Below are 13851 nucleotides of genomic sequence, written 5' to 3' on the forward strand. Positions count from 1 at the left end.
TCCTTTGCACATCTGTCTGGGTAGGTGAGGCGGCAGCAGCTCCTGCTCTGAAGGGTGCTGGTGCCCTCCAGCACGGCACAGGACCCCCTGCTCCTCCCCAGCTGGCCCCACAGTCCCGGAGCATGGCGAGGGTCCCGTGCTCCTCTGCAGTGTCTCGTGTGGTCCCACCCAGCCCATGGCTCCCACATCTCCTGCTTCACCCACGCCTGGCCTCCCGAGGGCAGGGGCGAGCAGGCAGGCGGCTCCGTGGGGCAGGGATGTGCTCAAATTCCATGCTGCAGGGAGCCCCTGCAAGGCTGCTCCCATTCTGCTCCCACACCTCTGCCTGCACATCTGCCAGGTAACTGCTGGGGCTTTGCTCTTCTCCCCTTTAGCACAGTGACTCCAGCAGATGGTTTCACGCTTGTTTTTATTATTTATGTTGTCCACTTCTTCCCTCTACTAAGGTCAGCTCTGCAAACGAGCACCAAGAGACACCGTTAGAGCAAGGGGACGCTCGCTCTCCAGCGATGTGATGGAGAAGGGCTCACTGCCTGCCAGAGCTGCTGGACATTGCTGCCCCTGCTGCTAGGATTTGAGGAGATTTTGGGGAAGGGGTCCGGGGCAGCACTGGGGAATACATGCTGGTGATGTTGGCCCCTTTCTGTGATCCCCAGCCACCCACTACAGAAAGCACAGCTGGGAGCAGAGGCCGGACTCGCTGCAGGGGAAGCTGGCTAAGCACATGCTGGCGTGCATGTGGCAGGCTCGGGCTGTGCTCTGTGCACGTTTGCACTTTCCTGGGTATCACCAGAGCAGAAGGAGGTCCTGGCCCTGTTCTCTGCAAATAAAGCAGCTGGGAGGTACAACAGGAAAAGACCAAATCTCGGGGAGGACAAGCCAGAGGGTAAACTGTGGTGGGCAGGGCTGCGGGGAAGCCATGCGGACGCTAAATCACATCTTCCAGATCTTGGCAATGCCTCAATCCACCTTTTTTGAAACATATGTGTACGTGTTGTGAGCATGGGCAACGCCACGGCGGGGGGATTCAGCCAGCCTGCATCGTTTCTCTCATGTTCCTCTGCTCCCCGCGCAGCGCCGGGCCGGCTCCCGAGGGCCGCTGGACGTGCCGAATCAGCCCGAGCCCCGAGCGCGAGCCCAGGCTGGCGATCTGGTTTCAATAAAATTAGGGAACGGTTTCATGGCTGGGTGGGAATGCTGCGAGGCTCCGGGATTTGCTCCTCCCGCAGCTGGATCGCGTTTGGCTGCGCCGCCCCTGGGCTGCCCCTCGCCCACCTGTGCCCGTGCCCGCAGCCGAGCGCCGTGTGCCCCCCGCCTGCACGATGAGAGCTGGGCCTGGGACAAGCGCTGCTCAGAGCAGCTGCCCCGGGGTATTTAGGGGTGCAGGGGATGGGGAAATGGGGGCATCGCCTGGCCTTGGCTCTGCAGAGCATTTGGTGCACAGCCGGGGTGGGGGGCTCAGCCTGCGCCCCTGCGCGCCCCTCGCCCGGTGGCTGCCGGCAGAGCCTGGAACTGCTGGGCTGAGGTTGGGCTCAGCCTGCCTCTGTACCTTTAAATCCCCAAAACGATGCGACTTCTCAGGAAAACAGCAAAGCTTTAAAGCAGTAAACAGCTGTTTTCCCTCTTTCTATATAAGAGCAATTTTAAAAAACACTAAAAACTTTAACAACCTTCTTCTTTTTCAGATTTTTAGTGAAGCAGGGCCGTTTCAGGGGTCTGTCAAGCGTAGTCGGTAACAACGTGACATATCCAGTAACTACATCACCAATAACCATCTTGGCCTTCCTCTCTGGCTTGGCTTTATTGCACTCCCTGAACTAGCCCAATAGGAATTTCTGCTCCGTATTTAAATGAACTCGTAGGCAGTAAAGGAGCATGTATAAAGGAAGGGGTGAGCATTATGTCAGTTTTGTGTATTGTAACCCTTTTACTTACAGCCCCTATATCTTCTAAGTTCTGGCAGGGGCAAAAGCACTAACTTATTCACTCCCACTGTCTCCATCCCCTAAGTGTGCAGTTAATCCCAAATCCGGGGCTGCAATATCAGCTTTCTGTTCTAACCAGGACAGAAAAAAAGCAGAGCAGGACAGACCAGCTGCATTTAGCGCCCCATCAGCTAAATTTCAATGAAATCATTTTGATGAATTGTTTAGGAAGGGAAAAAAGCCCCATTAACTGTACATTTGCTGTTAATTAATAGTCTGCTTTTTTTCTCCTCTTTGGCGCAGCACTTCCGAGCTGTTACAGGCTCCTCAAGCTCATTCCCACAGCTCCTTGATCAGCACCAAGTGACGGGAATGGGGCATCTGTATGGGCATGAGTCACAGACAGGGAGAGGGCTGCACGGGTAGGATCCTGGAAACAAGGGCTCCTACAAGCCACCAGAGCTGCTGCGAAGGAGCAGCTCCCTGCTCTGCTCCTGAAACCAGCACGGAGCTGCCCCTGTCCCTGCCCCTGATCCTGATCCTGATGCAGATCCTGATCCTGATCCTGATCCTCTCCAGGCCAGCGTTTGCCCCCAGGCAGCGCCCACAGGTGGCTGTGCAGCATCACGAGTGGCATTCCTCAGCTCCTCAGTTTTATTATTTTTAATAACTTCTCCTTCTTGTATTTATTTTCTGTGCACATCTTGTAAATATCCCTGGAATGCTGCTCTGGAGGACTGCTGGCCCGCATCCCCCAGGAGCACACCCGGTGCTCCCATCACGCTGCTCCCTGGGCTGCCCTGCTCCTGCCAACGCTGCCCAATACCCGCCCTGGGAGGCTGCCAGGAAGAGAAAGTTTTGGTAAATCATTTCCATTCCCAATTAGCACAGCAACATGCCCGCAGGCCTTGTCAAGGCCCAGGACAGGGGCAAGAGGGAGAGGTGCCCGGCAGTGCCTGGTGTGCTGCTGGGAGCGGTCCCGGGGTGCGCGCTTTGCCGTGGGGAGCTCTGCTTTCCCCACCGGGACCTGCCAGGAGAGGCCACTGACAGAGCCCTGTGTGGAAATATGTGAAGCAGACGGTGCTGTGGCTGGCCATTTGGTCCTGCCCAGCCCTATTTGAAACTCCTCGCATCATTCTGTCCTCTGCATTTATAGATAGTACCAGGGAATTAATCCCGAAACCTTCACTCAAGTTCAGTGTGAATTTAGGAGAAACCAAAGGCTGTAAGCACGGGTTTGGTTTGGATTTGTTTTGTGTTGCTTTGCAAACCCACCTGTACCACCTTAACTCTGCCATTTGAAAATGTCAGGAGCCTGGTTCGTGCTTTACCTGCTTGTCAGAGCGAGCGCTGCCAGCTCCAGCACCTCCCGGGCTGGGCACTAGTGACAGCAAAGGGACGGACCCCAAATGCCACCGGCAGAAGGTCTGCTCGGCGTTGATCCACCTAGGTGGGCAGGGCAGGCAGGGGTGCAGCCAGCGCTCTGCATCCCCATCCTCCAGGTTCGGTGCAAGGGGGGGGCACAGGCAGGGGGATTGGAGCAGTTTGCTCACCTTCGGCAGTGAATTTCCATTCTTTCAAGTGTTTGGGTTTCCTGCAAATAAGCTCTGATTTCCTAGGGCTTTTTTATTCTTCTCAAACTCCCGTGGCCTCCAGCCTGTGCTGGCAGCTCCCTGCGCCTGCACAAAATACCACTGATGTCAGCCAGATCTCCAAGCCTGCGCAGGAATCATTACAGGCCTGGGGCTGAAAGCTTCCTGGGGGGATTTGCTGCCCTTATTTGCCATGAGTACATCAGTTTGAGCTTCGCCTTTGGGAATTGTTTTCTCTGGGTACCCCTCACACCACCACACCTTTGTGCTGGGGGCGAGAGGCCGGGCACCTCCCTGCCATGGGTATCTGGGCAGCCGGGCACGGGGCAATGGGCTGCTGAACAAGCCAGGTCTGTCCCTCGGAGCCACCACCTCGGCCCAGAGGAAGAAGCTCGTCGGGGGCTCTGTGGGAAGAAGGAGCCGCTCACTGCTGTGCCACATGCTTAATTATCCTGCCTAGAAAGAAGAGCCCCGGTAACATTTGGTCCAAATTAATGATGGTTTGTTTTGAAATGCAAATAGTTTTTAATCAGAGGGGGAAAGGTGGAAATAGACACTACCTGGGTTCTACATTTAAATATTTTTAATGAAGCCATGCATCTGTGTTGTTTTTTTTTTTTTAATATATATTTCTTTTAATATGGAGAATAACTTTTGTGTGGGCTGAATTAGCTCTAAATGAAAGCAAACAAGGCATAATTAGAAACTGGTCTACTTTTTTCTTCCGTTTCTTCTCCTCCGTAAGGGCAGCATTATAATAAGGTGTGCATCTGGGAGGGAGGGAGATGGCCCCAGCCGGGAGCGTGTGGGGCTGCCCGGGCACGATGCTCGCGCTGGAGGATGCCGAGGTGCTGCAGGGGCATGGGGGGAGCAGGGCACGGCCGGGACATGTCCCAGCAGCCGGGGGGGGGGCTGGGGGCCGGGCAGAGCCCCTCTCCCCACTGCTTTGCTGCCTGCCCAGCCCTGCAGAAGGAGAGGGTCCGGCTCGCAGAGGCAGCTCCGCGTGTGAACCCGGGAAGCTCCCGACTGGAAACTGCAGGAGTTTCTCATTTAATATGGTACCACGCTGCATTCCTGCTCTATAAAGAGACCTCATTTAACTTTAGGCGTGTTTATACATCTAATTAAAAATTGGTCATATTTAATTGATTGCATATATCACCGCTGCTGCCTCGTTGCGCAGGCGAGCAGAGCAGAAGGGCGGCAGCTCGCCGTGATGGAGCGGCTCCACGGGCACGGCGATGCCACCGCGCCCCTCTCCGCTCTGTCCTGGCCGTGCCAGCGATGTCCAGGGGCCACCCATTGTCACCTCCATCCCCACCCTATGTAAAACACCACCCTAAACCAGTGGGTCCCAAATCCCGTGGGGCTGAGGAGGAGAAAGCTGTTTCCGAGGCAAAGCAGAAGCTGGTGAGCCCCGTTCTGTGTCCCCACCGCTGGAGCACCTTGTCTTGTGCAGAGCAGGGCTCTGGGATGGGGACAGGGATGGGGACAGGGATGGGGACAGCAGCTGGGAACATTGCACGTGCACAGCCCCCCCTGCCAGCCTGGCTGCCCCCTTTTCCCCCAGCTGCCCCAGCCCCATCGCCCTGCCCCAGCACGGGCAGCCCCATGGAGTGCTCCCTCCTCCCCCTCCTCTTCCTCGCTGTCACACCTCTCCCAGGTAATTGAATCAGATTGTCAGCAAAGAGAGGATGATGATTCAGCTCCCACCAAAGGCTAGACTATTACCTAGCAGCTTAATAATGAAAACTGTCATCATTCCTGCAATAAAGAAAGATAAATAAGTTATTAAATGCAAGAGCCTGCCACCCTCCCCGGGCAGGGCACCACGCCAGAGGAATATTAACTCCTGGCCACAGCCTGGCTGTTGGGGGAACGGAGAGGAGTACCCTGAGTGCTCAGAAAAAAGAGCTCTTTCTCCTCCAGCCAGCTTTTAAAGCTCTGTGTGCTGCTGCCTCCTGCTCAGCCAGTGGAGCGCCACCCTTCTGCTGCGTGTTCTCAGGGGGGCGCGGGGCGGCTGCTGCACTTCGGTGCCTGTCGGAGAGCTGCGGAGTGGAAGGCACACCTGGCGGGGAGAGAAGAAGGTGAGAAGCAGGGAAGAAAGGAGGGGAGGGGCAGCGACCTTCCTTGCCCAGCTGTATTTTGCTGGGAGGAAATCCACGAGCTGTTCCACGCCCCGCCAGGAGTTAGGTGGAGAGAGCCCTGGCGCTGCTCAGGCAGCAGCTGTGCGCTGCGGGACCTGGAGGTGCTGGTCGGCACAGCCAGCCATAATAAATGACCTTCGTAACACCTTCCCTCTCAAACCCGCCGGCTTTCCCACCAACAAACCATGTGGTTGTCTAGGCAGCCCTATCGCTTCATCCAAAACTCGCTCCCTTCCTTCCCCGCCAGCAGTCACAGCGCCTGCAGCTTCGAGCTCTCCTCCCCAGCCTTCTCCTGGAGGTCAGTTCCTCGCCCTGGCCTCCACCCTCACCCCACATTCGGAGATCTGACCTTTTCCCCATTGCTGTTTGCTTCCCAGGGACTGAAAGGAAAATTATCTGCCGATGTGGGACCTCTCCCTCTCCCTCTGGCCTACCTCAGTGCCATTTTTAGCCCCGGCACAGCCCCTGGAACCATCTTTTTTAATCACCGTGTTTACACGCACCTCGTGGAGGCTGCTCAGGTGCCCCGACAAGCCTCCGAAATCAAAGGCTGGGAGCTGCCCCCGGGGCAGGGACCAAGGAGGAGCCCTTCCCCGAGCTGCCGGCGGGGCAGGGCTGCAGGAACAGGCTGGCGCAGGCGGGTGGGCGCCGCTCCATGGGACCTGCAGCCCCCCCGCACCCCGCCACCCACCGCGCCGCAGGTCCCGGCACGCCGCGCTCCGCTCCCTGCAGCCCCAGCCCCGAGACGCCACCGGAGACCACAAGCCGGTTTCCATGCACGGCCATAAAAGAATCCCTAAAGCCGGTGAACATCTCAGAAATTAAGCATCTAATGAGCAGCGTCCCGAAGCCAAGGGCTGGGTGCCAGTTTGGCACCGGCTGCGGACCCTGCCCTTCCCATAACGGTAGATGGGGCTGCTCGGTTTGGCTGCTGGATCCCACAAAACCCTCCCGGATCCCTCACCGGGGCAGTGGGGCTGTGAGCGCTGAGCAGGTCCCGAGGCGCTTCCACTGGTCAGATGGAGGATGGAGGCCATGGGAAGGAGGGGAAGCCAGGAAGGTGTGAGCTGCGTGCTCGTGCTCTGGGTCACCTCAGCACAGACCCTTACTCGCTGCAGCCCAGGAGCATTTTACTCCCAGAATATCCATTTGCAGACCTTGTGCTGCTCAGGGGCTCTGTGTTCCTCCACCCACCACCTGCATGAAGGGGCAGCTCTCTGGGTCTAAAAGGAAGGATTCATCCACCTTGCAATACCTTCGTGCCAGGCACCGCTGCCGCCGCAGAGCCCCTTGCAGAGCGGCAGCACCGAGCCCTGCTGGCAGCGAGGAGGGGAGCTGAAGGCCAGGCCGAAGGCACTCTGTTAAAGGGTCTTGCCCTCACAGCCCAGTCCCAGCACCTCCCAGTCCCAGCAGAGCCCCCCAGTCCAGCCCAGTCCCAACCGATCCCAGCCCCAGCCCAGTCCATCGCTCACAGCCCGCCTGCGCAGCTCCCCAGGAGGCCCCTGCCCTGCAGCCCTCCTCCTGCTGGCCAGACCCCCGCCGCTCGCTGCCCTCTACTGCTCTCCTGCCTGCCATAAAAATATATAGAATATAGAACATTATTTTATGATGTACTATAAAAAAAAAAAAGGTCCTGGAACTACAAGACACGTGCCAAACCTCAGCAGCGCACGCAGGAATGCCTTTGTTCCAGCTGCTGCTGCATTGCCTGAGCTCTTCCCAGCACCGTCGGAAGGCGTTCAGGGACAGGAACCTTGTTTTCTTTAGTTTATTTCTTTCTGGCATGGGGCAGCAGCACAGTTTGTGGCTCTGCGGAGTGGGTCATACTGTCTGTCCTTTACTTGCAGGCCTTCCATCTCTAAGTCATTGTCCACGACTCCCCAGATCACCCTTGCAGGTAGACTTTTGGTACACACTGAGCTTGGCAGAGTGAGCAGGGACATGGGTAAAGGGGCAGAGGTCTCCAGCTCTCACCGAGGATGCTCTCCATGCACATTGCTCCTCAGCCCTTGTCCCCTCCTGTTCAGCCTCTTCCCTCCTTGCCAGCACCCCAAGCACGGCACGGGGCTGGGGATCTCCTGTCTCCTCTGTCTCCACCCCAAGCACGGCCTCTTTCTACCCCTCAGCAGGAAGTTTCTGTCCCTTACCCCCAGCCCCACGCCCCAAGGTGCCAGCCCCTGGTCCTCCCTTCCCTTCCTCTCCTGGGCCGGTGAAACTTTCACATAAAACCTGCAAACCAAGCCCCATAAACCTCCCGATTCATTCTGCAGATATTTCCTGCGCTGGGGCTTTCAGCAGCATCTGCTGGTTTGAAGTAGGCTTTTTATTCGTCCTGGGGGCACCATTACTTTCAGCTTTAGCAGTTTCGCCTGCTCTGTAGTCCCTGCCAGGCTCCATCCACGGAAGAGAAAATTGGTGAAAGAATAATAATTATGATTGTTATAAATATATATTTCATTGTGGTGGCCCTCTGCGCATGTGTTCATCGCTGATGAGGAGACCAGAGGGGCGGGCGGGTGCTGCATGGCTCCTGCCCTTCCTCGCCCAGACCAGAGGCTGCCTTTCTCCTCCTCCTCCTCCTCTTGCCAAGGAGCCTTCCAGGGCAGCCCAGGCTCCCATCCTGGGGGTGTCCAGGGGGCGCGGGGGCCAGAATTGCTGGGCATCCCTCCTGGGCTGGAGCCTCCTCCAACCATTTCTGCCCGCGCCTGAGGGACCCCAAGTGTCCCCAGGGCAGCTGCAGCACGCACAGGGCAGATTCTCATGGAAACAAGGAAATATTTCCCTTCTTTCACCAGCCACGGGCGGGCACCTTCTCCTCATATTCTGAACAATGCAGCCCCTGCAGGCTGAGGATGCTCCCTGGGTGAGTGTCCCAGCCCCTCTCGGCCACTCAACCTTCTCCACTTTCATTTCCTGCTGTCGAAAGTTTCCGAGGTATTTCCTGTATCCACTTCAAAGGCCCACGGGGGTTTCTTCATTTCATCCTCGATGGGATGGCCTGAAAGCAGGACAGTGGGAGTCGTGCAGGATGGGCTACAAGGGACGACTTTGCATTAATCAGCAGATCCTGGCTAATTTTTCCACTGACCTTTCCACCCCGCTAGCCCTCCCTCCTCGCAGCTCAGACTAGATAATTATATATGGTCCCTCCCGGCTTTGAAAATCATTGTGTGCAACTCCATCCGCCAGTGAGTAATATCGCTGCCCTCAGATCTTCCCCGCCCGCAGCTCCTGCCAGGCCGTCCACGCCGCGGCAGCTGCGCCGGGACCTCATCTGGGCGCGGGGAGGGAACGAGCCCGGGTGGATCCTTCGGGCTGGGGATGAAAATTCATCCCTGAGGTGCTTGCTCTGCAATCAGCTCGCTCGCCATAACTCCTGCAGAGGACCTGGAGCGGGTTGCTGGGGTTTGTCTTTGCTGCAAAGCAGAGAAGAGGTGGGAGGAAACTTCCTACAGTGATTTCACCCCGACTCTGCTCCCACCCCCCAGAGCCCACACTGCTCCCTGGCCCCCAGACCCCTGCCAAGCCACGGGACAGGCAGCTCGCTGCCACCAGCTGCGGCCATCTCGGCCCTGTGCCTGCCAGAATGGGTTCCCCAGCACCCTGACACCTCTCCCCAAATGCAAACACATTTCCATGGACAGCCCGCAGCGCGGATCAAGCCGCGGGTGAGGGGTGTTTGCTGAAAGCCTGGTGCCTGAGCCCAGGGGGACCTGCGTGGCCCAAAGGGTCTCAGTTTCCCTTGTTTGCACACAAGGAAGCTATTTCTTATGGTAATTTGTGCTTCAATAAACATGAAATAAAATTCATTCTGCCCTTCCCCAGCTGGCGTCATCGCCATTTCCCTCTGTTTATCGCTCCATAACCATCACCCCAGCAACCACAGCGCGGCCAGGGAGGGATGCTGGCTGCAGGTGGGCACCTCGCTTCGGAAACAAAGATCCCAGATCCACCCTGACGTCTCCAGAGGCACTAACGGGAGAAGGGGACATGGGAGAAAAGCTTCTTCTAAAGAGGATGCTCTGGCAGTGGCAGGCGCTTGAGCTTTCACAGCCCCTGTCCCTTGGAGGTGTCTCCCCAGCAGTCTGTGGATGTGGACATCCCCACAGACAGCTCCAGCTCCAGGAACCGGGCACAAATCCTGCTCAGGACTGGGGTTGGGCGCAGCTCGGTGTGCTGGTCCTGGTGCTACCTTGCACCCACCTCTGCTGCACTGCAAATACTTGGCTCATCCCTTCAAAACTGCGGGCAGTAGTTCACTTCCAGCTGGTTTGATTGTTTGGTGCTGGGATTATTTTTATTTTTCCTTTTTAACCCTGTGTCGGTGTGATTTCAGAGCTCCCTTTACAAATGAGCCCATCGTGCTCCGGTGAGCCCCCCGACCGTCCCGCTGCGGAGCAGCACATCCCGCAGCTCGCTCTCCCCTTCAGCAGCCTCCCTCAGCATCCCCCTCCCTCGGCAGCCCCCCAATAACCCCAGCAGCCCCCCCATAACCCCGGCAGCCCCCCCATAACCCCGGCAGCCCCCCCTTTTTGCCCTTTTTCCCCCGGGAGCCGCCCGGTGCCGGCCGGAGCCGTGCGCCCCGGGCGCACCGTGGCGCGGTGTCCGCCTGCCCCCCCGCGGCAGCGCCCGGCTCCGCGCCCGGCGAGCACCCCGGGGGCTGGGGCTGCGCTCATCGGCTGCTTTCGGGGAAATGAGCCCTCTGCCTGCAGCCCGAAGCGGCCTCCCCAGCCATCCCGGGGGGCTTTCGGGTGCTGAAGGAGGGCTTGGAGCCGTCAGGTGGCCCCAAATGGTGCAGGTGGGCAGCGGGCGGCTCAGCCCCCTGGAAAACACCGGGCCTGCTGCCCCAGCCAAGCAGCTGGTAAGCAGCAGGCTGGTGACAGGGCAGCGAGAGCAGCCAACACGGGCAGCTCAGGAATAAATCGCATCAGAGCAGCCCAGCACTGCCCCGGGGACAGGGCAGCAGCCTCGCGGATGGAGGGAGCAGGGTATGCCCTATATCTTGCCTTTAGTGCCTCTTGATGTTGTCTCTCATGACACACTCATAAGCCAGCAGGAGAGAAATGGAAACGATCGGGAGCTGTTTGGGAGCTCTTTGCTGCCTGGAACCTGCGCTCGTGGCAAAGTCACTGCAGGAGAGCAGGGAGCTGGATTTCGGGGGTGGGCTCTGGGCTCATGCATTCATTAATGGTCTGGGTGATGGAACGAGAGCCTGCCTATTTATTTTACATATATGATGGAGCAAGAAGGACGCAGGAATAGGATTAGAATTTGAAATGATCTTGAGGAATAGGAGAAATGGCCTTGGGGGAAAAGCGAAGCACAGTCCAACAGAAATAGATGCAATCTTCTGCCCTTAGGGATCATCAAGGGCACCGCAACAGGAGGGGGAATGACTGGCAAGGCAGGGTGAGAGCATTGCAGTGGACTGCAGCAGGAGACCACGGTGCCACCCTGAGACACAAAGCCAGACGTTGCCTCGGGTGCCTGAGCAGCAGCGTCTTTGAGACATGTGGAGCACGGGCTCTGAAACCCTGAAGACGTCAGGAAGAGCAGTTTGGTGCACAGCAACGCAAGAAAGATACAGAAAAAGGCCAGAGAAAAATGGTGAGGAGGCTCAGAAGGAAATGCTGAACCACTGGAGGGTTTTTATTCAAGAGAAGAGGGTCTGGAGAGAGAACACAGCTGCCTTCAAAGGCAAAAACTTTGGGGCTCATGCCAGCCTGAAGTCAGTTCGGCTCCTTTATCTTCTGCTCCTCGTGACTCTGGGTGAGATGGGTCCTACAGAGAACAGGACCTGGAGGCCCTGAGACCATTGTCATCCCCCCTGCCCCACACTCTGGGAAGCCTGTGGGCACCAGAGGCCCCTGCCACGTCCCCAGGATCGCTGCAAACACTGGCCCAGCGGCCAAGGGTGAGATCTGAATGCCGGGACCCCCAGGGGACTCTTGTGCAAGGATCTCAGCTGGCAAAGCCCGGAATGAAGATTAAATAGCAGTGTAAAGTTGCCTTGCCTCTTATCAAAGAGCTGCTGCTCTCCCCTCTGCTCGCAATGACTCACGCTCTGCTCGAGCACTTTCCCCAGCCTCATCTGGGATGTATTACTGCCTTGGATCCCACTCCGTCTCCTTACAGATGTGGAGTCTCCAGGAATGTCTGCCTCCTCCTCCTCCTCCTCTCTGCAGCGTTTCTGCTTCTCAAGTGTCCCCCTCCCCAGCTAACGAAGTGCAGTCCCCCACCAGGGCCCCCAAAAGCCCCCAGCCCCCAGGGACCCTGCTCTCCATGGGCATCATCCGCTCCTGGGCCAGTTTAAGTCTGACCTACAGAGGGGAGGGAGGAAAACATTCAAATTCAGGGCAGTGAGCGAGGCTCCATCGGATCTTCATTGCCAGCTGACGTCTGGGGGTGGCCGCACACCCGTCTGCTTAGGGGCGTTTAAATTAAGCGTCTCGGAAGCCTGGACATCCTTCAGTGCCTGGGACAGTGGTGACTCGAGGAGGCAGCAGAGCTAAATCAGATGCCAAATACTGATTCCTCTGCAGGTCCCCAGGGACTGACAAGTAGAGTTACTCTCGCCATCTGTCTTCCCACTTGCAGCCCCTGGAGAAGACGCACGTTCCTTCAGCTCACGGCGAAGACAGCAAAAGGACAAATGCTTTCATTTCCAAGCGTATGGATTTTCTGTTCAGGTATTTCTGGAATGCGCTCCGTTAGGGGAGTGTGTTTTGTTGCCTCGTAGCAGGCCGTGGCCGCACACTCTGTTGGTGTAGCAGGTGCTGCACGATGCCCGTGGTTCACCGCAGGTCGCGGATGGACAGGGACGGACAGACTGCTCCGTGTTCCCTGCCCAGGGCATCTGCCAGGGAGCTGTGCTTGTGCTGGAGATCCTTGAAGGAGAAATGTGCAAAAGATTGTGCTTATTGCTCCTCGTGCTCTTGCACTTACGTTGGGCAAGCTTAGACATGAACAAGCTGGCCGGAGACTTGGGACACATGATAAAAGCATTTTCCTTCTAGGTAGGACACATCTTCATGGGAATGAGGCCGGTATTAATAAACCATCTGCTAGCGGCCAAGTTTGTTGTGTTAACTGAAAAGCAATGAGGTCGTGGTGAATCACTGGGAGTGTGGGACCCAGGGGTAGAAAACAGCTTGGAAAAATGCTAGATTAGACCAAAACCTGGAGCTGAACCCTTTTTTTTTCCCCTTTATGGTTGAAACTATTTAACAGTTTATGTTCTACACATTCGTTTTTCATTTCACACTTTCAAGGAAGAGGAGGGGAAACCCCGGTGCCGCAGAAACCATCCTGGTGCCGCAGAAACCACCGTGGCACAGCACAAACCACCATGGCACAGCACAAACCACCATGGCACAGCACAAACTGCTGTGGCACAGCACCAACCACCTGGCAGTGGCCGGGGTGTGAGCCCTGGGCAGGGCTGGGGGCACAGACCTGGTGTGGGGGGCTCGGCCGCACCGGGTGGCACCGTCCCGGCCCTGCAGGTGACGGCCGGGTCGGGTCGGAGGAGTTCTCACGGAGGGGGTGAGCTGTGGTGGGAAACCGTTCTGCCCCGCTTTGCATATTCATTTATGATGATGAAGCTAATCCGGTGCCCCTCCCTCCACGTTGACAGCCCCAATACCCATCTGCGTTACCTTTTTTCCCTGATAAGTCTGGCTCCCCAGACCACCCACAGCACTGCCCAGAACCGCCTCGCACCCCCCTGCTCCTCCTCTCCCCCTGCCCTCACACACGGACCTGGGCCACCACATTCTGCTGGGGGAACACCCCAGCTCCAGACACTCCTGTGCTCTGGGGAATGCCATATCTCAAGGCAGGCTCTGGCCTGAGCTTCTCGCTGCATTTTTGTCCCCACAGGGCTCTGCCCCTGCCTGCACCCTTCAGCTTCTCTTCCCAAGCTCCATCCCCGACTCACTTTCTGGCAGCTTGTCCCTGTCCAGCCACCCTGTGAGACAGCAACCCCACCGGATCCAGCCTCTGAGTGCCCCGTTCTGAGCAGCAATGTGTCGTTCAGCAGCCGTTTGCACGCCTTTGGGTTCAGGATGATGCTGGAATTACTGCGCTTTCCAGCAGTGCCAAACCCGGGGTTTGCGCAGCCCTCAGGAAGCTCATCTGGTTCCCTGCCAGCTCGCTCTGTGGCACTCCTCTAGCAGAGAACAATTC

This window comes from Netta rufina (genome assembly GCF_964035555.1).
Source record: "Netta rufina genome assembly, chromosome: 12".
Lineage (NCBI taxonomy): Eukaryota > Metazoa > Chordata > Aves > Anseriformes > Anatidae > Netta > Netta rufina.